The sequence below is a fragment of the Euprymna scolopes genome, chromosome 18 (genome assembly GCF_053919585.1).
Source record: "Euprymna scolopes isolate OS-2025 chromosome 18, ASM5391958v1, whole genome shotgun sequence".
Lineage (NCBI taxonomy): Eukaryota > Metazoa > Mollusca > Cephalopoda > Sepiida > Sepiolidae > Euprymna > Euprymna scolopes.
Window position 1 is genome coordinate 62042877 of NC_136499.1, and position 24205 is coordinate 62067081.

Consider the following 24205-nt stretch of genomic DNA (forward strand, 5'->3'; position numbering starts at 1 on the left):
TGAGAAACTGTATTGCGCGGTTTCATACGAAGTCAGAATAGATTCAGGACACATGAAAAAATAATGGTTACACATATCTCAACGGCCTCAAATGTTTATACCTATGCCACTGCATTCTTTCTTCTTTTTTACAGTGTGTGATTCCCTTAATGATGAAGACGATAAACCATGGCATCAGTGACGTATACGACAATTCAGGTTTTATATTGCGGTTCAGGCCTTGTCTCTTTACTGACAAATTGATGGCACCATCACTCAAAATATTCAGATAAAAAAAAATCATTAAGTCTCTTTCCGTGCGAGTGTGTGTGGATGTGTGAATGATGGGAGAGGGAAAGAATGACTTCGTTAGTGAGTAAAAAAAAAGAAGAGAAGGTTGATAAAGAGAGTAAATATTAAAGTGCAAGAAAGACTTGTAAAGTGACAAAGAGAGAAAGCATATGAGTTAATGTGTTTGAGAGAGAAAAACAGAGGGAGAAAGAAAGAAGTACAAAATCTCAAAAATACTGCCTACAAGCTTATTATAGATACAGATGGATTCAACTCCCCTGTCAAAACGATTATATCTTATGTTCCTCCTATGTCTATATGGCGGTTACAGTTTCCCCAGCTGTAAAAAAATGGCACATTAATTATATATCACATTAAATTATGTACTAAAATGTGTATACTAAATTCTTTGGAGTACAAATTTTTTAATTAGTTAAATTGTTATTATTTTTAATTCTTTTAATATAATCATGAAAGTCAAGCATTCTTCTGATTTATAAGTAATTATCTCTTCTTATAGAATAATATTGTCAGACAAGATCTCAATTTACCTTCAAATATAACATTTTACATTAAAGTATCTATTAAAGATAAGGGCAATAATTCAATAAAACTTCATAAAAAGATGACACACTATTTTTATTTTATTATATATAAGATATACATATATATATATATGTTTATCTTATATATATATTATCTTATATATATATATATATATTTATATATATGAATGAAAATTCAGAATTAATTTCTGTAAATTAAAATATTTACGATAAATAAACTATTCGACAATGAATACAAAAAAGTTTTTCTTTTTAATCCATGGATTGTTAAAAAATGCTCATCTCATCAGAGGAAATATTTTAGCAAAATAATGTTTATAGACAATTATAAATTTTGTTATTTAGCACATAGATTGAAACACAAAAACCTTGCATGAAAAGTCTTAAAGAAGCCTAGATTAAAGAAGGATATCCCATTAAGAAACATAGAGGCAACAATCGTAAGAGCTACGATAATGAAAGCAAATATAAAAATGGACATTGTTAATGTTCGAATCTATGCATATGCAGCAATCCATAAAATGTAGCAATCCATAAAATGTAGCAATCCATAAAATGCAGCAATCCATAAAATGTAGCAATCCATAAAATGCGATAAGGTAAAAATCCATTCCAGATTGTACGATTTTCACAGACATACAATAGGAAAGATTTTTTTAAAAAGTTTGTGAAATAATATTTTCTAGAACTTTATTGTATTATTGATATATTTTAGATTAATATATTAAAATATGAAGATAATAAAAATTCTAATAGAATATAGGCCACTACGAGAAAGAAAAAGACGAATAATAGTAATGATGTTTAATAATAGCACTTACCTATAACTTGATTATATCACCAGATTAATAAGCACACAATAAGAGAATAAAACATTTTTGCCATGGTATTTTGAAGCGTATTGAATATTCTCAAATATAATAAAGTTATTTGTAAATTGTATTTGTCAACCTTTATTGGGCGTTTTAAATTACTCGTTTTACAAGCGTTGAATTTATGCTATCTTGATAAGTTTACTTTGTTAGATATACATTCCTTTGTTAGGTCCAAGTAATATATATATATATATATATATATATATATATATATATATATTGAATAAGATGATTGATAATTTATAACAAAAATCGGTTTCACAAGGAAAAACAAACAAAATCAATAAATTGTACGATCGTTTCGGAAATGATGTTTTTATTGTAATAGACAATAACTCCTGGACAATAATTTTATAATTTGGTTTTTGAAATAAAATCTCCTCATCAGCAAAAATATTAGTTGCATTTCATCCCCATGACGTATATATATATATATATATATATATATATATATATATATATATATATATATATATATATATCTCGATGAATAAGTTTTTTCTGGTCTTATTAAAATAAATTAGTGAGGATATATACATAATTCGAACCTCAGGTTTTAATCACTACTAACTGATAATAAAATTCCAATGTCTTACACAGAAATGTGTGCAGAGATTCGAATGAAAATATAACGTATATATTATTACCTTACATAAAACGTATAAGGAATTTAAATTTGATTAGATAAAAACAAGAATAACAGTTTGAGATGAACTTTCATCCTTTTCATCAGATACTAATATACAGAACGAATTGTGGAAAAAACAAAAGAAATATGTCTGCACAAAAAATTCAATTAATAACAAATACATGAATGCATAAATAAAATAATTTGAAAAACAATAAAATATAAATAATAAGAACAAATAAAAATGGTAATAAAAATAAGGACAAGCCAATAAAAATCCCACAAATATTTCTTTTTACACGGTGGGCACCACTTATCAAGCCCGGAAGCCATTCAGGGATAAGGGGTATTGCAAGTACAGTACATTAGTCTGGAGATTTGATGAAGTGTTTACTTAAGGGGGTGGGTCATTAGGAATTTGTTTACGTTGGACTTGAAGACATCCAATTGAAGTCAGGTGGGAAGCAGGCAGACGTAACAGAGTTCTATAGGCGTTCAGTTCTAAGAAAGAAGCTTTGTTCATGGAATCCGCGTTTTGATTTAGGCACAGATAAAGAGTGGGGAAAATTTTGCACAGTGGATTCAGCTAGACGGGTGTTTTTCGTGAAAGATTGGCGAGAGGGGACCAGAGGTTGGAGTTCAGACGAGCACCTGCCATGGAAATAACGGTGAAACAAGGATAGGCTCGCAACGTCTCTTCTGTGTGAGAGAGAAAATTGCCCTAGAAAGGAAGCCTTTGTCAAGAGATTTACTAATCCTGTGAGATATTACCGTTAGCACATCTGCGGTAGATCTAGCAGAACGGAAACCATATTGTGTGTCACTAAGAATATTGTTTCCGCTGAGGTGGTTTACTATTTCTCTATTTAATATGGATTCCAGCAACTTACTCATAACACACAGGAGACTTATTGGTCTGTACTGAGAGGGAGATGACTTGTCACCTGAATTCTTAAATACAGGGCACACTGGATATTAAAGTAAATATTTATTTAATGCAGAAATGGTTTGCAAAATTTGAAAATAAATCTATTAGCGCCATAGACCGACTAACTAAAGTGAATGATATTGTGAATAAGTGACTTTATAATAAAAAAATACAGAAATACATTGTTAAGTAAATATAATAATAATAATAATAATAATAATAATAAGAAGAAGAAGAAGAAGAAGAAGAAGAAGAAGAATAGTATCATAATAGTTAACAAGAAGGAAAGTTCTGCCAGTTCCAGCAGACAACAGAGTCTCCTTGATCTAGAAGATAAAGGAGACTGAAAAGCGGATCAAATAGGGATCTGAAAAATTAAGAAAGCAAACACAATAGCACTGATAGATGGAGGGCTACGTATGACACAGAAAAGAAAACTTTTAAAAAAGAATGGGAGAGATTGGAATCAGAAAGACGGCAGAAACGATACAACAAATTTCAAGAACGAAAACTGAAGAAATATTAAGAAGACCCCTTGAATGTGGCGACTAACAATAAATATAAACTATATACAAACTGGGCAGAGAAACGGCTACACATGCAAATTATTAAGTAACATTATATGGAATCATGAAAGTATAACTGAAAAATACAGCATCAAATAATGAGGGTCAAGGAAGATGGAAAGATTGAGGTAAAAAAAAAACAAAAGCCAGACCTCCGCTGGCTGAGTTCAAAGAGAACTTGCAACCCAAATTCCAGCCAACGAGAAATCAATGGTAAGCGGCTGATGCAAAAACGCATTTTTTTTTTTTTTTTGCAAAAGTTATCGAAAGAGGCGGAGAATACTGGAAATCTGAGGACATTTTTTGTAACTCAGACTCCAAGGGAACACCACTAGTTGTTATCAAAGAGCAAGCTTTGATGATGGCTTACGTGACTACTCCTAATGAATAAATAATAATAATACTCCTAGTGAATAATTATAATAATACTCCTAGTGATTAATAATAATAATAATAATAATAATAATAATAATAATAATAATAATAATAATAATAATTATAAAGAGAAAAACTGATGAATTTGTTGCTAATTTGCTCGAATCCTATCACAGAAAATTCTCTTTCTATGTCTATCTATCCTTTTTTTCTCTCCTCTCTCTCACTCCTCATTGTTTCTCTTTCTCTCTCATTATTTCTCTCTCTCTATCTCTCTCTTTATATATATATATATCACTATATAGTGTGAGTGTGTTTGTGTGTGTTCGTCAGTGTTATTTCTCTTCTCTCCATGATTTTAGGCACGAAGTCAGATGTGGGCTTGATGAATGAATTTTCTATAGATTTGGTTTGGTTTGGTTGTTTTTGTTTTACGGCATATCAAACCTTTTCGGGTTATTTAATGCCAAAGATTTTGAAGAAAAATATTTTTAATAGAATATATTTGCTGTTTTCACGTCGGTTTCTATTTAACCCATAGTTGAGACCCTAACAGGTACTACCACTTCGGGTCAGAGTGGACCTGGGAGCAATGGTAATTAAAGGGTGGCTCCACACTCACCAAAGCCCACAAGCTGGGGCCTCACCACTGGATATAGTTTAAGGTCATATCCAGGACCCCCATTGAGGGACTTTTACCCTCCTGGGGGGCAGTCGGCGTATTTTAATGCCCCACCGACAGGGGATTTTTCTATAGAATGAACTTGATTTGAACTTGTCTGTGTCGTTAATCATTTACGCACCACCACTTCTCAAATATATGCATTATGTATATATATATATATATATATATATATATATATATATATATATATATATATATATATATATATATATATATATACATCGTGGCTTCCTTCAGTCCAGACAGACTATGGACACCCACTGTAAGGGTGCCTGCGCAGTATATTTATGTGGCAAGAGTTGCGCAATCTCCAACCACGTCTCTCTTGAGTCGACATTGTTGCATACCTGTCGCAAATGGAGGTACAGGACGACTGGAAACAGTGTCGACATAAGGGAAGAGCGCGTACAGCGCCTAGGCTGACAAGAAAGTTTTCGCGATTATTAACTTTTAAATTCGGATGCACATATCTCGGCTCAAATACAAAATTATTGATCGAAATAAGCACCGTCAGAATCAACTTTTTCTGTTGACTGGGACTAGGTGTTGTTGTCGAAGTTTCTGATGCATTTCAACCGTTTATTTACAGTACTTCAGCGCCGTAATTGTTTTGCCTTCATTTTTAATACTGTAATTGATGATATCGGTCACACCCAACCAAAAAGTCAGCATAACCTTCTTTTGTAGCAACTCTGGCTTCGGGAAATGTTTGGAGCTTTGTCAGCGTCTAACCACTGAGTCATATTGAACCCACTTTTAATGGCAAGTCATAGTCGAGAAACGGGTCGTTCTTGTTGCGTAAAAGAAAAGAAGGTGGCACCTCATAACGGCGATTCTTTTGCGTGAGACATCTATTTATCAAGTTGTTTTGTATTTCCAATTTGTCTCTAAAGGTTGGAAATTTTCATATACGTTACACTTAATTCAAAAGCAAGTTCTCAAACAATTGTACGTGGATTGGCTTGAACAAATGCTCTTAATTAATCCTTGTCAACATCCGATGACCGTCCACTACGCTTATCTTCTTCAACACTCTCGTAGCGCTCACAAAATTATTTAAACCAACACTAAGCTGTGCGTTTAGTTTTAATACCTGGGTCCAACGCTTCGTTGATATGGCGAGCTGTTTCAAAAGCTTATTGGCCTAAGTTGAATTGAAATAAGAAAATTATGCGACTTTGCTTTTTTTCCATCTTGTATTCAATTGTTTTTAAACAACTGTTATGTAAACGATTTAACGAAGCAAAAGAAATGCTCTTTGAGACGATATATAAATAAAGGTGTTTTACCGAAAACTTATTTTAAAATCCATCATTTGAAATCAAAATTTAAACATTCGCAAGAAATTCTTCTCAACCTCATATATCTTCATTACTGTATCTTGATTCCAATACAAACATATATAATAATGATGAAGTATCAAATTGTGCTATTACTTGGGATTATACTACTAGAATATATTGCATATTCACCTTTTTCTATTGGATCACCGAAGTTAAGCAACGTTGAACCTGGTGAGTACTAAAATGGGTGACCACTTGGGACTTTTAGGTGCTGTATGTGCTCTACGCATTGTTTCAGTCGTTCTGGACGACCCTTTGCCACTGAATTCAAGCGGTGCCGACTTAGAGAAGGCCTGACTGAGGCTTGCGCAACCCTTACCTCACAATTAAACGCGTAGCTACCTTTACAAGAGGTATCCATTGTCTTTTAAGACTTGACAGAGGCATCAAATTACTAGGTGGGGCAACATTCCTTTTATTAGCTCGTGTATATCCATGCCGAAAGTACTATATTTGAGTTTTAGAACATGTTTTAAATATTTGCTCAAGGTTTAATTGTGATATGAAAACTCACCCAGTAAGGTTTGCGTGACAAACCTTTTATCGATAAACCGAAGAGATTCGAGTACTTCAACGTAATTCAAAGTTCCCAATATGTCATTCAATATGTTTATGTATGAGTATAAAATATGGTGTTATCTAGCTCCACGCTTCTGGCATGCTGGCATGCTGTGATGCCTTACGAATAACAGTTCAACATTCAACCTACTATAAAGACCGAGTGTATGCACAAGTTCTTTTTTTCATTTTTTACCCCAAACAAGGCACAGTGCCACTTTGAATTAGGGGGCTACTATCAGGTATATAATTTGCGGGGGCATTATGAAAGGAGATGAGTAGCAAGATGTGTGTTCACATTATACTTGAACGTCTCCATATCAGTACAGTTGGGAAAGCATAATCCCGGGAGGGAGTTCCAAAGACTTGCAGTAATGGGGAAGAAACTATTGGAGTAAAAAACTCTCTTACACCTAGGGATCTCTACTGTAAAGGAGTGGGACTTAGTTGCTTGTCGGGTTTGTCAGGGGTAGTCACGTCGAGGAAGTACAAGTGCTTGCAATTCATCAGAGCATTCACCATTAAAGTATTTGTAGAACTTGCAGAGGAATGCAACATTTCGTCGATGGGACAGAGGCTAAAGCCTACTTAACAGTTCAGGGCCTATCAGGTTGGCGACTCTCTTTTGGACCCTGACTAGGAGTGATATACAAGCAGCAGAAGCACCAGCCCAAATATGACAACAATACTCCATACATGGGCGAATGGTGGCCTTATAGAGTACAGGATTCTTTCAGGCGTAAGTAATTTTCTAGCACGATAGAGAGAGCACACCTTCTTTACAGCAGCCTTGGCAATGCTCTCAATGTATCTATTCCAGTTCATGTTCCCTGTAAACGTTAGGCTGAGGAGTTTAAAGGAGGTACTTTCAGGCAATGTGTTCTTGGTCATTGCCATTGGTGGTAGAGGTTTCTTGTAGTTTTGACAATGGTACGATCGTGTAACCGACTCTTTATTTGCTATATTTTTTATTTCTAATATATTTTGTTCTTACTAAATAGTGAGTTGTGTCTCCTTAAATACCCCCACAACATATCTAATCATATTTCTTATATATCTAAATGTGTTTCCTCATATTCTAAAGGGACTAATCACGTCCACATCATTTTCGTATGTAAATGTGTATTTTAATCTTCCATCTTTTTTGTATTCCTTACTTTCACGTATTTTTTTACCCTTTCTAAAGAGCGGACTTCTTATTGCCTTTAAAGTTTAATTACCTGAAAGCAATATCTGAATGAAATGAGTTGCATTGTTCCAGTAGAGGTCAATGTGACCTTCTTTGAGTGTATATATCATAAACGTCATAACTGATACACATGTCAGATAATTAAAGTAAAAATCCCACACGGGCGTTAAAATTTTCTAACATATGATATTATACGTTTTCTATTGACGTTCCTGAATTTTTAAGATGAGGATTGGTTATATGTATTATTATTTATCGGAATACTGTTCTCATCTTGAGTGTGATTTTCACAACGTTTCGGTCGATATAACTCCCGTGAAGTAAATAAAGGGTTTCGCCCGAAATTCCGTCCAAATTCCCAAGTTCGACAGAAACATTCCCGAGTTCGACAAAATACACCTGGAGGAGGTTGGAGGTTACATCGACTGTTGTGAAAGGTCGGACAAGATATACCTGAAGAAGGTTTCGCCCGAAACGCTGCTAAAATCATGCTCAAGATGGGAACAGTAGTCCGATGAATAATAATACATGTTTTCTATTTATCTAAATACTGTTTAATAGGCATCTCCTGTCTTTGCAATAATCCTATATCGTTCTTGTTAGTTATTTATTTCAAGTGACTTCACGACTGTCCCAGTCGATTTCCAGAAAATGAACTTTATTTTATGATATGTATGGATTAGAAGGAAAATTAGTTGCATTTTTATTTAATAATGAAATATCTAATATTAGTCCCTTCAAAATATGAAGTGATTAATATTATTGTTTTATGATTAGCAATTATAGAATTGTGTTAATCGATAAATAAATAAAGCAATCTATACATAAGTAAATACAAAAGATATCCTTTACGCCCACGTTTAGTATACATTTTCTGTTAATCCATCACAATTAATTTGACGGTTATATTTCACTGTCTAATACTATTAACTTACGAATATCGTTTTCTTTGGTGTATCACACTTTAAAATGTTAGTTTCTATAATTAGTCAGACGTAAGTTTGAGAAGATTTAGAATTTATATATCATTTTTATGATTAAAATAACATTTTTGATGGAAAGCATTTCAGACAAGACGGAGATCCCTTGATATAAAGAGAGAAACAGGACTGAATAATATTATCGCAAATATAGTAGATGCGTATTCTTCTTAGTCTTTAAAAGTCATGAATAACGGTTATTAAATAAAGCTACTTTCAGGCTAAATAGTTCTGTAACAAGTCCCACCGTCTCGGTTTAAGTAAATTCCGACGTTTTCCGAGCTAAAATAAAATCCACAAACGAGTTTTTTTCGGCCGTCTCTAATTTGTGTAATAGTAAACGAACCTTTTTCTAGTCCGACCTGTTTGCAGTCAATACTTAAAATCAGTATACTGACGAAAATAAGCTTCAAATTACATTTTCAGGCCCGTAGCAAAAATTGTCAATCGAATTCTATATTGAATCTTGTGAAAATGCGGTAGTATTATCGGTGGATGCATTAGTTTTTACGACTTGAGTAAGCAGCCTTTTATGTGTTGTTGATTTTCAAATTGCTGGTTTCTAACCTGAATAGTTGCTCTTGTTGTGTTGCATCCGACCGCTCTGGTGTTCAAATAATTGTTGTTATCTTTCATCTGCGAGTTTCTGGTGTTCAAATAATTGTTGTTATCTTTCATCAGCGAGTTTCTGATGTTCAAATAATTGTTGTTATCTTTCATCAGCGCGTTTCTGATGTTCAAATAATTGCTTGTGATGTTTGTTGTTGTTTTTTTACAATGTGTGTGGTTCTTAAAGTTACAGTTTTAAGAATTATTCTAGTTTGTTTTGTAAAGGGTCCATTTTTGTATGAATAGTAAAATACTGAATTTACAGAAATTAAACAAAACGGGTTTCAAATTAACCAGTTTTTAGTACTTTAGAAGTAATGGGAGAAAAGGAGCAGTATTTTGTATCTTCAATAACGTTGAAAATACTGTTCAACTCCTTGGAAAGAATATTTCTTCAAAATAGAATGTCTTTTGCATAGATGAGAAAACTATTTATGTATACTTATCGACAGAAATATTCAATTTTTAAAAGTAAATGCCTTTTTTTTTCAATACAACAGAAGCAAATATAAACCGTGACGAAAAAGTCGAAAGCCGCATGTACGTTTTTTAGTACCCCCCACCACCAAAAATGTTCGCTGGCAAACTTATTTAATGATGCGAGAAAACAGCACGAATAATTCCTATTTCTCTTTCTTTTGTATGTACTCGTGCGTCAAGATGTCGTGTCAGTCCCGGGCACGGAGAGAAAAAAAACGTATGAAAATATTCTTACTTTCCACGAGTTTGCAATTGAAACTTTTATGTCCACGAACTTATTTGGTTTTCGCTAGTTCTCTTTATTCTTTTCTGGATACTTGTTTAGTTTAATGCAGTTTTTCGTCGTGAGTTCTTTTGAATGTTGACCTGTTTAAAATTTGAGTGGCCTCTGAAAGTTTGAACTCCGACGTCGCTACTGTTATAGCCGTTAAGGGATACAAAGAAAAGCATAACGCAAAAATAAAGTAACAAGTATTGCAAAGCATACAATAGGTTTGTTATAGCGGTCGAACGACCCAAGTGTGTCTACCATATATCGACCGACACATTACGTCTTAGTCTTCCAGTAATTATTAAGATTGGAATAGTTTATTAGTAGGTAACATAGGTTAGTTTCGCCCAACAGTAATTTATATTTTACTAGTAGATATCACCCTGCCTTGCCTTGAACTAAAATACGTTTACTTATATTTTAATTCAGACAGATTTCTTATTTATTATTAAAAAACAAATTCTCTATTAAATATTATATACATATAGTGCTGATACTAAAAGATTTTAAACAAATGACTTTAGTATTATCATCTAGAAGGGAGACCAAGACATTTAGCGCTTTAGCCGCCTTCCTTCTAGTTTGACATATTAATTTACCAACATATTTCTGTATGCGTTATTCATGTGTCCCAAAATAGATTTTACTTGTTATAAAACATCCTTGGTGTATGATTACTATTTCTTGTTTATTGCAGTGTTATGTGACTAGTAGTTTATCGGTTTAATACGTATATATGCTTATCGGTTTAATATTTACAGACAAGCACACATGCATGCATCTACTGTTTTATTTATATAGATTGTGCCCGAAATTTTAAGATGAGAATTATTTAGAACCTCTTCACAGTCCTAACTGGCGGAACGAAAGCATCCTACACTCGTTGATAAAATGTTTCCGTTCGAAATTACACGCTGATTCTCGAGTATGATACAAAGATTCCCGAGTTCGATAAAAAATTCGATAAGATGTACATGAAGAAGGTCGGAGGTTACATTGATCCATACGTTGTGAAAATAACACTCAAGATTAAAAAAATGTTGACCGCACACACACACACACACACACACACACGCACACACACACAGGAACCATTTTTATTTATTTATGTGCTGATCTTGACATTTCAAACACAATCGGCACAGCATTTGAATTATTGAAAAATTGAATAACAGTCTCTTATTACTTGGAATCACATCCATCAGAATACATTTCCACTAAACCTTAAGAGCTATTGTGGAATAGAAGCTATATCTACAATAGCAATCTAAGTGGGGAGTTGAGTAATGAGATATTTGTTTACATTAAAGTATATTGATACGGCAGAAAGGTAGTTCCAAAGGCAATTTTCAAAGCTGCAATTCGCCCATTAGTTTCCACATCTGGCGTGTGCATTTAGCACTAGTTTCTCATTCTTTAACTAAATCCCCAAAAAGCTACAAGTCTAATAGGTCCTGCACTATCGGCCAAGCTTCAATTGCTGTATCGTCGCCACAGTGTTGCATCCATATGCCCGTTTACAAGTACCTTAATAAAATATGCGAGATGAACTCATAACACCTGTTCACCCATTTGACAGATACACTTCCGACGAACCCAACAAGTAGCAACACTCCACCCCTTTATTTTGACGTCCCCAGATATTGAAAAAGACTTCGTTAATGATACTTTCTTGGTCTCAGACTGATAGATTCTGGAATTCCCTCCCTGTTTTCTGTTTCCCTAACTATAGTAACATACGGAAATTTAAATGTACTGTGAACAAACACTTAGCAGCTCCCCTCCTCACAATCCACTTTTAAACACGTTTCCATTTCGTTCCAAGCGGTAATATGCCTCGTTTCGAATGAAAAAGGGCAAGCAGTGAAAAAGGGTTATTGTAAGAGTAGAGAAATGTCCGGCATATGCTAACCTTAAATTGTTCTCATCACACATAGTGATTAGAATATCTCTACAAGGCTTTTAATCGTGTTCACACATTAGCAATTCGCGTTTCAGAAGCTGTTTACTGAAAACCAGCTAATTCAATTATATACGTCAACTAAGCGCCTATACCTTCTAAGATAACAATTCTACAATATGCATTTTCTTTGGAAGCTTCAACGTTAATCAGCTTTATTTTTTTTTATCTATGCCCACATCTCTATCGAGAATAGATAAAATATAGATTAAACCTGTGACTACCTTTTTGCAACCGTTCCGATCAGACAGCGAAAGGAAAAATGCTCCAATAGTTCCCTTTATCAATCTGATATTGCGCAAATTCGTGAAAGCCCATGCGTGGTCTTTCAAGCAGTTTATATTTAACGACATAAAAGTTTAAAACGCATTACAAAACAAAAATCTATGGGAATAAGCAGCGTTGAGATAACTATGGTAGAGCAGAAAGCAAATCTCATGAGAAACAAACTGCAACATGTAGAGAATAAGACAAAAGAGAATATAAAGATATGTACATGAAAAGTGAATAATAATAATATCGTGGCTCGCAAGAGAATAACAATGAAAATAAAGAGAACATACACGTGTTGTACTAAAACGGTCTGCCAGTGTAAACAATCATAGTTTTATACATTTTAGTGTGTTTTTTTTATACATGCGTATATCTATATAATTATAAAACTCAAATTATCTTGTAACGAGCGATGTAACTCACTTTCCGGTTTACGACATCCGGTTACGCATGCGCGCATAAACATTAACCTATAACAACGTAAACAAATAAGCACAAATATCTACTGTCGCAGAATTTGACCTGCGCACTGAAATATTAACGTTATTATTAAGAAATTATTATTTAATATGGGAAAAGTGAGGATGTTTTGCAACTATTCTGTATTGCAAGTATACTGTCGCAATTTTCTTACAAATAAATCAACTTTGACCCGTTGACAACGTATTGTTTTACTGTGTACGTTTTCAGCGTCTCAATTTTTTTTTCTCGTTTAAATTATCTAAATAATTGTTAATACTTTCTGCATTTTTTTACATCGTTCATTTCCCCATTACGTTTAAGTAATTTTAACGCAATTTTATTACAAATAAATCTACTCTAACCCTTGACAACCATACGAGCATTTTACAACGTATTGTTTTACTGTGTACTTTTTCAGCGTCCCACTTGTTTTTTTCGCATTTAAATAAAACGATATATCAAAATTTGAATATTGCAGATTTACCTAGAAGTATGGCAAACTACTTATAATTCAATGGCTGAAAGTTTTTTTTATGAACAGTTATAAACAGAACGCTCATAGAAATCTATCTATATCCTTTTTTCATTATTTATATACTTTCATAGAAATGTTTCTGTTATGTCACAAAAACTATTTTCTTTACGTCACAAGTGTCACGCTCATACATTAATTCCATAGCTAATATATCATACTGACCCAACGGGTCACGGGTAGTGTAGTATCTTCATATTACTGCATTAATGTTTGCATAAAAACAGACTGCTGCAATCTTTCTGTTTATTAAATTGTTTTGCTATATTCGTAATATAATGTAGCAATAATATTATTGTAAACAATAGACATTATACCTTCAATTTGCATAAGAAAACCGCACACTCACACAGGCACACGATATAGTAACTAAAATGGGCAAGATTATATACAATTATAAACATTCAAGGGTCTGAATAAATGCTTAATATTAAAAGCTTAATGTATCAGAAAAGATAAATAAATTATATAAAATAAAAGTGTAACTAACTTATCACGGAAAACGGAATGAGCGGCTAACGAAGGAGAGTCAAAATATGGAGAGACAGCTGACAGAGGATGGCCTAGCCTACGACACGCATACACACAGACTTTTTCTTACTTTGTATTTTGTATTTTTTGGCTTTTCCTTTTGTAATTTGGTTTGCTTTTCATTTTTTAAATTTTGGCGTCGTGCAATATTTGAAATCGTATCGCAAAACAAAACAATCGTCGTATTTTAGAGCGTAATATAAAGTGTATCGTCGTATTTAAGGAAATCGCATGATAATGCATTCGTATCTTAAGGCATTAGTGTCATTGTTAAAAAGGATAAATTTCGATTATTAAATAAATACAATTCTTTTCTAATCATAAAACATAGTTAAATCAATAAAAGCCTGCAAATACCGATCAATTTCTGTAAGCTTTCTGTTCTTAAACTAAGACAATATGATTTATATTCTGCAAGAAAATTTATTTTTAAAAAGTAATCAACTGACGGCAATATTTTAAACTGATGTACCTAAATCGTTTCTCTAGTGCTTAAACGTCTACTAATCTGTAAATAGAGTAGCTTGATACACCTTAATATAGAAGTTACGTGAATCTAATATATTCAGAGCTGGTAAACGCATATGAATAAATTTTGCTTTATTAATATCTCTGCTTTGATTTATTTTGTTTAAAGTTCGTATCATATGTGTTATACCGGCCATAAGGGCAATTACACCGGTTATCACTATATATATATATATATATATATATATATATATATATATATATATATAGTGCCAGTAATGTCTACACCGATGCAAAGGAGCGACAGTACTCCATTGCCTAGCTGAGTGCTTGTCAGTTATACCCGTATTCCTACCTATGGTACCTGTTATGTTAATACACTTCGTTTGTTGAACCAACCTCGACTTAGTTTTCTTCTTTTACTATTGTGTTACGACACAACAATATGTATATAATATTCTAAACTATATTAGTCTATGCGTAATCTGTTAAATATCTATATTCAATATTTACTAATTGTCACGACAATAGGCGATATTAATATTCCATTAATATGGTTTAGCTCAGTTGTCCCATTTAAGGAAAACTGGTATTTCGCAGAGACTGTAAATACGGTTACATCTTAATATCGTAGCAGTTAATTATCATCGTAGCTGGTAACGACAACGTATATATGCAAATTAAGAAATCAAGTAGCTTGGCTATTGATACGTACTTTTATCTCTTAGGCTGAATAATCTATCCTGGATAGTCCTAGGTTGTTCAATTCTCAAGGATTTGTTTTCTTTTTTTTTAGCGTGAGGCAAGCTTGTTTTCTCTGCCTGATTTCTATCAAGACATGCTAACAGAGGTATCTTTGTAATTTTTAATAAGCCAGAGTGTTCCATTCTTTAGGGCTTTGGTTTTATTCTGCTCACCTTCCAAGTTAGTGCCGCATATTTCTACGAAGAGTCATAAGTAAATACTGTTATTGGGGGCAGACATGGCTCCAGATTCATGAGGTGTACTTCTGTAACATATTTTGTCAATACGCTTTCTGTTAATTATTCCAACGTATTTTTCTTGATTATTAGCGGTTTGCAAGGCTACAGAACTTAACTGGCATCATAAAACTCTTATAAGTAAAAACTACAGAGAGTTCAAATAACATAATAGCTAGACAAAAAGTGAACGAGACGGGATTTTTATACAAGTTTAGGAAAGAAACTCGCTGGGTTTTGTAAAGGTCAGTGACTCACGTCAATAAACAGCGACTTATCTTTAACTGGTAAAATTTTGGATATCATAAATTGTATTAAATATATAAACTATTACGATATTTATTTAAAAACTTTTATGTAACAAAGCCACTGACACGTATGTAAATGGCCAAGCCGTGGCGCAAGGGTTACGTTACTGAGAGATCTAAGAAAGAGAAGGGAAAAAAAGCCGCGAGGAAAAAAGCAGGCATCGACGCGGGAGAATAAAAAGCTCGTATCGACACAACATTGTTTTTACTACATGATGGCACGACAATATGCAGTCCGAATTTTTAACTAGATGGCTGGACAACCGTAAACAATGGAAGGAATTACACACATAACAGCTGATTATAGCTGCAGACTAATCAACTAATCGACCATATTTTCGCTAGCTTGGAAAATACGTGCCAGAGGGCTTCGTGTGGAAACGACCGGTAAGAAACGCATTTTCTTTCAACTGAAGAAAAATCATGTCGAAGTTCATTCCTATGTTTTCCCCAAGAATTTCATACGCAGCACCCATTCAGTGTTAACATGTAACTACCATGTTACAATTGGAGTATCTTATATTTATTTAGAAGTTTAACCCTAAACCAACCCACAACCCTGACTATGTATGGAATAAGTTTTGCCTTTATTAAGTTACGTCAGAGAGGTTTGTATTTATATACCTGGAAAAATTTAGGTTCGCTCCAGTTTTAGTGACGTTTAGTATGTGTCACGCACTGAATATAGCATTGAACATAGCGGAAGGATAAAGTTTGGGAATCGCTGTATATATATATGTGTGTATATATATATATATATATATATATGGTATTTCGCAGAGACTGTAAATACGGTTACATCTTAATATCGTAAATATATATATATATATATATATATATATATATATATATACGACGATATTCTAATTCTACCAAATATAGCACTACTGTAATTGTTTTTATTTCCATATGTTTTCTGATGATTGTTTATTTGTAACGCAAAAAAATAAAATAAAATAAACGTGATGATTAAAACCGATATAATTCGAATTTGGGAAAATGAAATATATGTTATTATACGAAATTTGATTGTTGGTTGTTTTTGCTTTACGGCATATCAACTCTTTTCATGTTATTTAATACCGAATCCAGTTATTTTGAAAAACAAAACATTCTTTAATAGAATTTTTTTTTCAAGTCGGTTTCTATTTAACCCATAGTTGGGACCCTAATAGATACTACCACTCAAGGTCAGAATTGATCTGGGAGCAATGTCAATTAAAGGGTGGCTCTACACTTTCCAAAGCCCGCAAGCTGGGTCCTCACTATCGGATATAGTTTAAGGTCATATCCAGGACCACGAAATCTGAACAAATCAACGTTAGTTTTCCTATAAACTTTTGCAACACAGGTAAGCTAATATGTATAATACTACAGGGAGATGATCGCACAGTTCAATGTTAGTATTGAACAAGGTGTAATACATGTGAACATCCATTTGATGTTCTGCATGGTTACCATACAGAGATCAAATAAATTTCCTTAACGGGTTGTGAAAAGAATTCATATAAGAAAGAAAGCTATGTTGAAAAATAAATCAAACCAGATTGCGGAAAGTAAATAAAGGGTTCCGTTCGATATTTCGTTCAGATTTCCTTGTTCAGCAGAATCATTCCCAACATGTATTTTATGCTTTGATTTTATGTTTTAATTAATTCAAAACAATCACACTGAAACGTATTGGGCTTCTATAAATAAGGTGTCAAATTTATACGGTTATCCTAATTTGGAAATCGAGCAACGATAAGTTTGTTCGCATTGGATTGGAATCTTTGAATGTTAGTATAGTCAGAGAAACTGGGTAATCAAAATACTAGTCGTACGAGGACAAAAGTTTATTTAAGTAGAAAACTTTCGGTTGCTGATGTCCTATACAGTAAATGTGTGGGATTGAGCTAGTTGTTGGGGCGGTCGGCGACATTTACATTGAGGCGACAGCGGGTTAGCAATATTGTTTGCTTAAATTTTATTGAAGCATTCGTACATACAACACTAAGATGAAACAGGTCGGCAATAAGACAGAGGCTAAATATTGGTAACCAATATGGGGTCTATTATATTACTGTCTCTTTTCGTCCTCTATCTATGGGGAAGAGATTAGAGTTGGATAGGCCATATATAATAAAATGTCACATGAATTGGAGAATGGTGTCTTTGGAGATATATAACTAGAGCTGTGACAACAGCATATTCTGTTCATTGTTTCGACCCTTGAGTATATATCCGTTAATATCTTTTATGTTTTTATATAGACTGATGTGGTTCTTGATTGATTGTCCGTGTCTTACTGTGTCTTACTGTGTCGGATATATACTTGCGAGTCAAAATAATGAAACGCATATTCTTCTGTCATAGCTTTATATATATATATATAATATACTGTCTAGTAGAAGGAGCCCCCGTTTAATTGCAGCACGTTTCACTTTGTTTGCATAATTAATTGTAAAATGAACCATACATTTAATAAAATTGGTAACATTAGTTTGATTCTTTGTCCCGTGTATTATGTATTCTGATATAAGTTATTTCCTTACCAACGCGTTTAATAAGTAACTGAGTCCATCAATTGCACAGATGTTTCATACATTAATATTTCAATGAAGATCTATGTACACTATTTTCAGAGGATGATTAGCTATAATGTATATCCTAACGTCTAGTAATACGATCATACGATCATAATTATCTATATGATAATTAATAAATTAGTGATGCTGCTAAAACGCACCCGTAAAATCCAAAGGATAAGATTCGTGCAGTATGCATGGACGTATAATCCATGTAGCATTCTATAGTAGGATTCAGTTGCAACCTAATTAAATGATTCTTATAAAATTTGAAACATAGCTTCGAAGAATAAAAGGTAATGTTCTATATACTGTTTAATACAGTTGAACGTAATGGGAAGCCAAGAAGTGAAACTCCTTGATGAAAATACTGACACTTCCGATTTCTATGAACTATATGAATAGATATTAACTATAATTTGAGAATTATCCCTCAATTTTCAATGTGCTGGGAGTTTTTAAAAAGTTTTGTATGGCATAAAACAGGCATAACTTTCCGTTAGAAAATTCTGATATTTCAGATTTGCATTGAATTTTATCGATGGCAATTAGCAAGAAATTGGCCATGAACCATCTACTATTAACTACTATTTTACCTTCATCCAAAACCCTAGACATGGTTTATTATCAGATAGTAAGGGATTTTGATTGAAATTGCAACAAAGAGTGTATATATAAGATTAATTATATATATATGTGTGTGTGTGTGTGTGTGTGTGAAATGTCAAAACATCGTTAATTCATTACCCACGCAGCATCAGCTGAGAAGCCTTGACTGTCATTTGGGCGGTCGGGTTTTGATCCTGGCTTGAGGTAGTTGGCTGCCTAGCCGCACTGATGAGCTGTGAAACAGCGAAACAGTACTGTATAGGGATGACTATATATATATATATATATATATATTTATATATATATATATGTGTGTGTGTGTGTGTGTGTGTGTGTGTGTGTGGGTGTATGTGTGTCTGTGTGTATATATATAAATACACACTTAATCTTATACATATGTACACAGTCGGATTTCGCCGCAATTTGCTTAATATGTTGTAGTTAATAGACTTTCGCGTGTGCGGGGTTTTTCCTCAGTTGGCAGAGTGCTTGCCTCGCATGCAAATGGCTCGGGTTTCGAATCCCGAGTTCGGGTATGTCCTACTGATGAGCAAACTGAGGACGAAACTCGAATCTTGAAGTTCCAGTTTGTTGGCTGCCATGCCTCCTGTGAACGTCGATGTATTTATGCTGCGGAAATAATTATATATATATATATATATATGTGTGTGTGTGTGTGTGTGTGTATGTGTGTGTGTGTATGTGTGTGTGTGTGTATAGATCGTAAAACTAAAGTATATTATAAATATGAAAGAATTAATATTTATAAAATAATCTCAACCAGATGTAAAAGCTCGATAAAACCAAATAGGATATAGAGCTTATAATATTTATCATACATTAGCTTATAAATATTTATAATATTTATTATTTATAATTATAATTTATTTATTTATTTTTTCCATTTAGTGTCTTTTAATATCTCTTGCTGACATTTTTTAAGTAATAACCTGTAAATTTCATCTGGCGTCTTTTTTGCACTATATTTTTTGCACCTTTTAACATTATTTTGTCTGGGGCATTTTGACATTTGCTTTTCTATTTTATATTTAATTCTATCACTGTTTAATTTTTTCCTTCTTCTTCACTGTTGTTTTCTTCTTCTTTACCAATTTTTTTCTCTTTTACTTCACGTATTTTCCTTATTACTTTTTGTCTCGGTAGCCGTGTCAAACGCATATCTTATTTTTCTTTTATTAATAATATTGGATTTTTCCCCTTTTCCTTGTACATATTTGTGAATTATTCCAAGGATTTCGGCCTTTTGGATTATTTTGGACTATCTTCCAATTACGCGATTTCCTTGGATTTTACTAATGAAAATTAAATTTGGATTTTGCGAATGAAAATTAAATTAACTTTCTTGGATTTACATGTTTTCGATTTTACCGTCATTGGATAATTTACATTTCACCAGACTATCCATTCACGTGAAATCTCCTTTCATTCACCATATTCCCTATGCTTTGAGTTATTTGCAGTTTCATCAAATACTTTTGTATGCAAAATCCGATCCCGCATTTTGCTAATTCCTACTCTCTGATGAGAAGGAAAGTATTTCTTCGAAACACCGCGGATTAAGATCTATCCACTTATTAAGTGTTTTCTTTTCAGATTAAATATGTTTTTAACTATTTTTCAAAGTGTTTTTTAACATGTCTTGTTAACTATTTGCTCTCATATATATATATATATATATATATATATATATATATATATATATATATATATATATATATGAGTAAGTCTTCGGCTAATTCGATTTTGGGGTATATTTTATTTTTATATGTGATTTTAGTTTTTTATAAAAGATAACGAATAGAAATATATTTACATCATTTAGACTATTAAAAATTAACATGTTATGAGTAAAACAATAGTGTGGTCTTCATCGCAATGTTGTTAATATTATTTTTCTTGGATAATCAAATATTTATATTTTATGATTTAGTGTAATGGTAGTTGCGAAAACTTCCGTTCAATCCATAGACGTTATAAATCATTTATCTGACGTTATATGGGTACTTTGTTCGATCGAGCTATTATAGTAATACCACTTGTGTCTATGGTGAACTCCAATTTGCTGAAAAGTAAAACCCAAAGAAGCAGTTTCACTGTATTCTCAAGGGAGTAATATAAAGGGTAGGAAAGAATACCATCTGATGGGAATCATAAAAAGTAAACGTGTAAGCGTAAAACCCATCAGGAAATTAAAAACAAACTTGAAGAACTTCTAACATGGACACGTTGCCTTAAATGTTTCTTTTATATAGTTGTACCACTTAAATATAATGTTACTTTTGGGAGAGGAACAGGCTTGCAAAATATTGTCTTATGAGCGCAACTAGTTAATGCAGAATACAGTTTCTAAGCTTGAAGAATGCCTAGGTCATAAAACGTGTGCGGATATGAAGATTTACGGTCCTTTCCAGACATATTATTAAGCACGTGCTTTCCAAGTTTAAGAGCTTTTTCTGTGTTGTTCAATAAAAAGCATGCGATAGTAACGTTTGCATTGTTATTCAGTCATATTAAGAGTTATCTCCCCTTGTGTCTAGAATTTACTTAAAAATGATGAAGGTATAATAAACCCTTCATTAACCCAAACACTAATCACAATTAGGCCGCATGTAGAACTTGTGGGCATTCATTTACGATAGCGACGCATCTACTTAGACCTAATCCTATCATCTCTCTAATAAATTATGATATACGACCCTTTTACCCTTTTTAATACGAAATCTGACAGCCTAACAACACTAAATGATGTGATACGTATTCAACCTTTAAAATATATTAACTGTTTGACCCTGACTGAAAGATATAAAAAAACGGTTTATGTAAAGCATTATTTTAAATTTGATCGCGTGACATTTCTTTTTTCGAACCTGACTGTTTCCCCTTTTTATTAATTTTCTATTATAAACAACTGACTGAAATTAATTTCTGTTTTGTTTTTCTCGTAATATCTGATTCCAGACGAAGCGTAACATTTCTAGATGTTTCGTTAATTTATGTATATATATATATATATATATATATATATATATATATATATATATATATATATATATACATACATATATATATATACATGCTTGTATGTATACATATAGACATGTATGTATATAATATAGACACCCCCCATATATATATATATATATATATATATATATATATATATATGTATATATATGTATATATATATATATATATATATATATATATATATATATATATATATATATACAGAGTGACCAAAAAAAAACAAAAGCTAAATGGAGGCCATCTAGAACATATACTGTAGAACGGAGAAAAAAAGGCCAAGATCCTAGTGGTTTGATGTGATGTTTTGAATACAATAAACTAGTTATGACCAAAGTTTCATTTCATTCGGACAAAACACTAAGAAACGGGGCCTAATTAGAGCTGGGGGCCGTTTTTTGGGGGTCACCCTGTATATTCAAAATGGCTTAATAAATACATGTTAAATGTATTTGCAGCTTCTCGTCCAATTTTCGGATTTTAATCATGTCAAATGACACTTTATTTCCTGTTGACGGATTAATTGTTGCTATATCTTTTGATGAGTTACGGGCATAATAGATCAATTGTTTGATATGATAATTAAGTGATTGATTTTGCGCTACGTAACAGACACTATCAAGAATTGTAAATGTCAACTTAATTAAAGGAATAAATTATAAGATGCTCAACATCATGAATTTTGGAATATAGTTTTTGTCATTTATTCACTATATTTCTCTGTAATTACATTGAGCTTCTTAAATAAAGATTAGTATATATTATAAGAAAATATATTTCTACAGATCTCTCTCTCTCTCTCTCTATATATATATATGTATACATACGTATATTTATATCTATCTATCTATCTATTTATATATATGTGTGTGTGTGTGTGTGTGTGTGTCTGTGTCTGTGTGTATGTGTTGGTGTGTTGGTGTGTGTATAGGTGGGACAAAAACCTCTCACATTTCACTTTTTGACTGGAGTTTCTGTGAAAGCCGGTAACTCTAAAGTTTTTTACCAAAAGCAGCGCAGTTTTCCGACCAGAAACAGGTTCGCGTCTTCTCAACTGGGAATGGTTTCTGATTTTTTTAGTTTGCAGTTACAAATCCTCCGTTGGTGAGAAAATTTTCCGCAATAAATACACAGTGTTATCTTGTCCTAGACATATCGAGGCATCAAAATATTTAATAATTCACCAGTTTTTCTGCAAAACAAAATGACAGTTCATAAATAACATAGAAATTAACTAAAACTGGGTGAATAAATTTGTATAAAACAAACGTCTTTATTTCTTAAAAAGAACGAAATATTTTCCTACCGCCCTTTTTTGGCGCAGATATATTGAAATAATATATATATATATATATATATATATATATATATATATATATATATATATATATATTAAAATTTCCTTAAGGCCTTATCGTCTGACCCTCTAAGAGGAAACGTCAGAATGATAAATTAAAAACTAAGAAAACGAATGAGGGAAGAGGGGAATTTTGGTTTCAGTTGGAAGAACAGTGAAAAAAAAAAAAAAAAATTCTCACTGTTCAGGTGGTTTTAAATCAATGAATATCTCCAACTGATGTTTCAGAATCTTTTATCTACACAGGCTAGGTCGACAACTACTCGAAAAATGTAATTCAATCCCTTTTTTTCCAATTAAAAGAGCAAGGTTTCATTAAAAAAAACAAAAAAAACAACGTGTTATTTAAAAAAAAAGAAGGTTTTCAACTTCGGACTTTACAGGTAAATTTCTAAAAAACACTACGCTATTTGTTTTAAATTTGAATATATTATTTATTGACCTTTTCTCTTCAATTTGTGATACGTAACACTTTGATGAGTAAATTAACTATTTTTTTTTACAAAGGAATCACCACATTATCAAGGCCCAGAGGTCACTCAAGGATAAGGGTTAAAGAGTGTACAGTAGAAATTGGTCAATATAGTAATCATTAGTAATGAAAATTTGATAAATTTAATAACTTATATGGAACGGCTCATCAAGAACTTATTTACTTTTTAATAAACATTACAAAATGGAAGGCGTGAATTAATTCGATCCCATGTCTTTCTAAGCTTATAACTACTCGAAAAATGTAATCCAAGCCCTAATTTTTTTCAATTAAAGGAGCAAGGACCAAGGTTTCATT

At 32.5% G+C, this 24205-nt stretch overlaps 1 protein-coding gene across 1 annotated transcript in view; it reads left to right on the plus strand.

The window, feature by feature from the left end:
* The window catches only part of LOC145297634 (uncharacterized), a 546925-nt gene that overhangs the window by 446639 nt on the left and 76081 nt on the right, over positions 1-24205 (plus strand). The window lies entirely within an intron of this gene.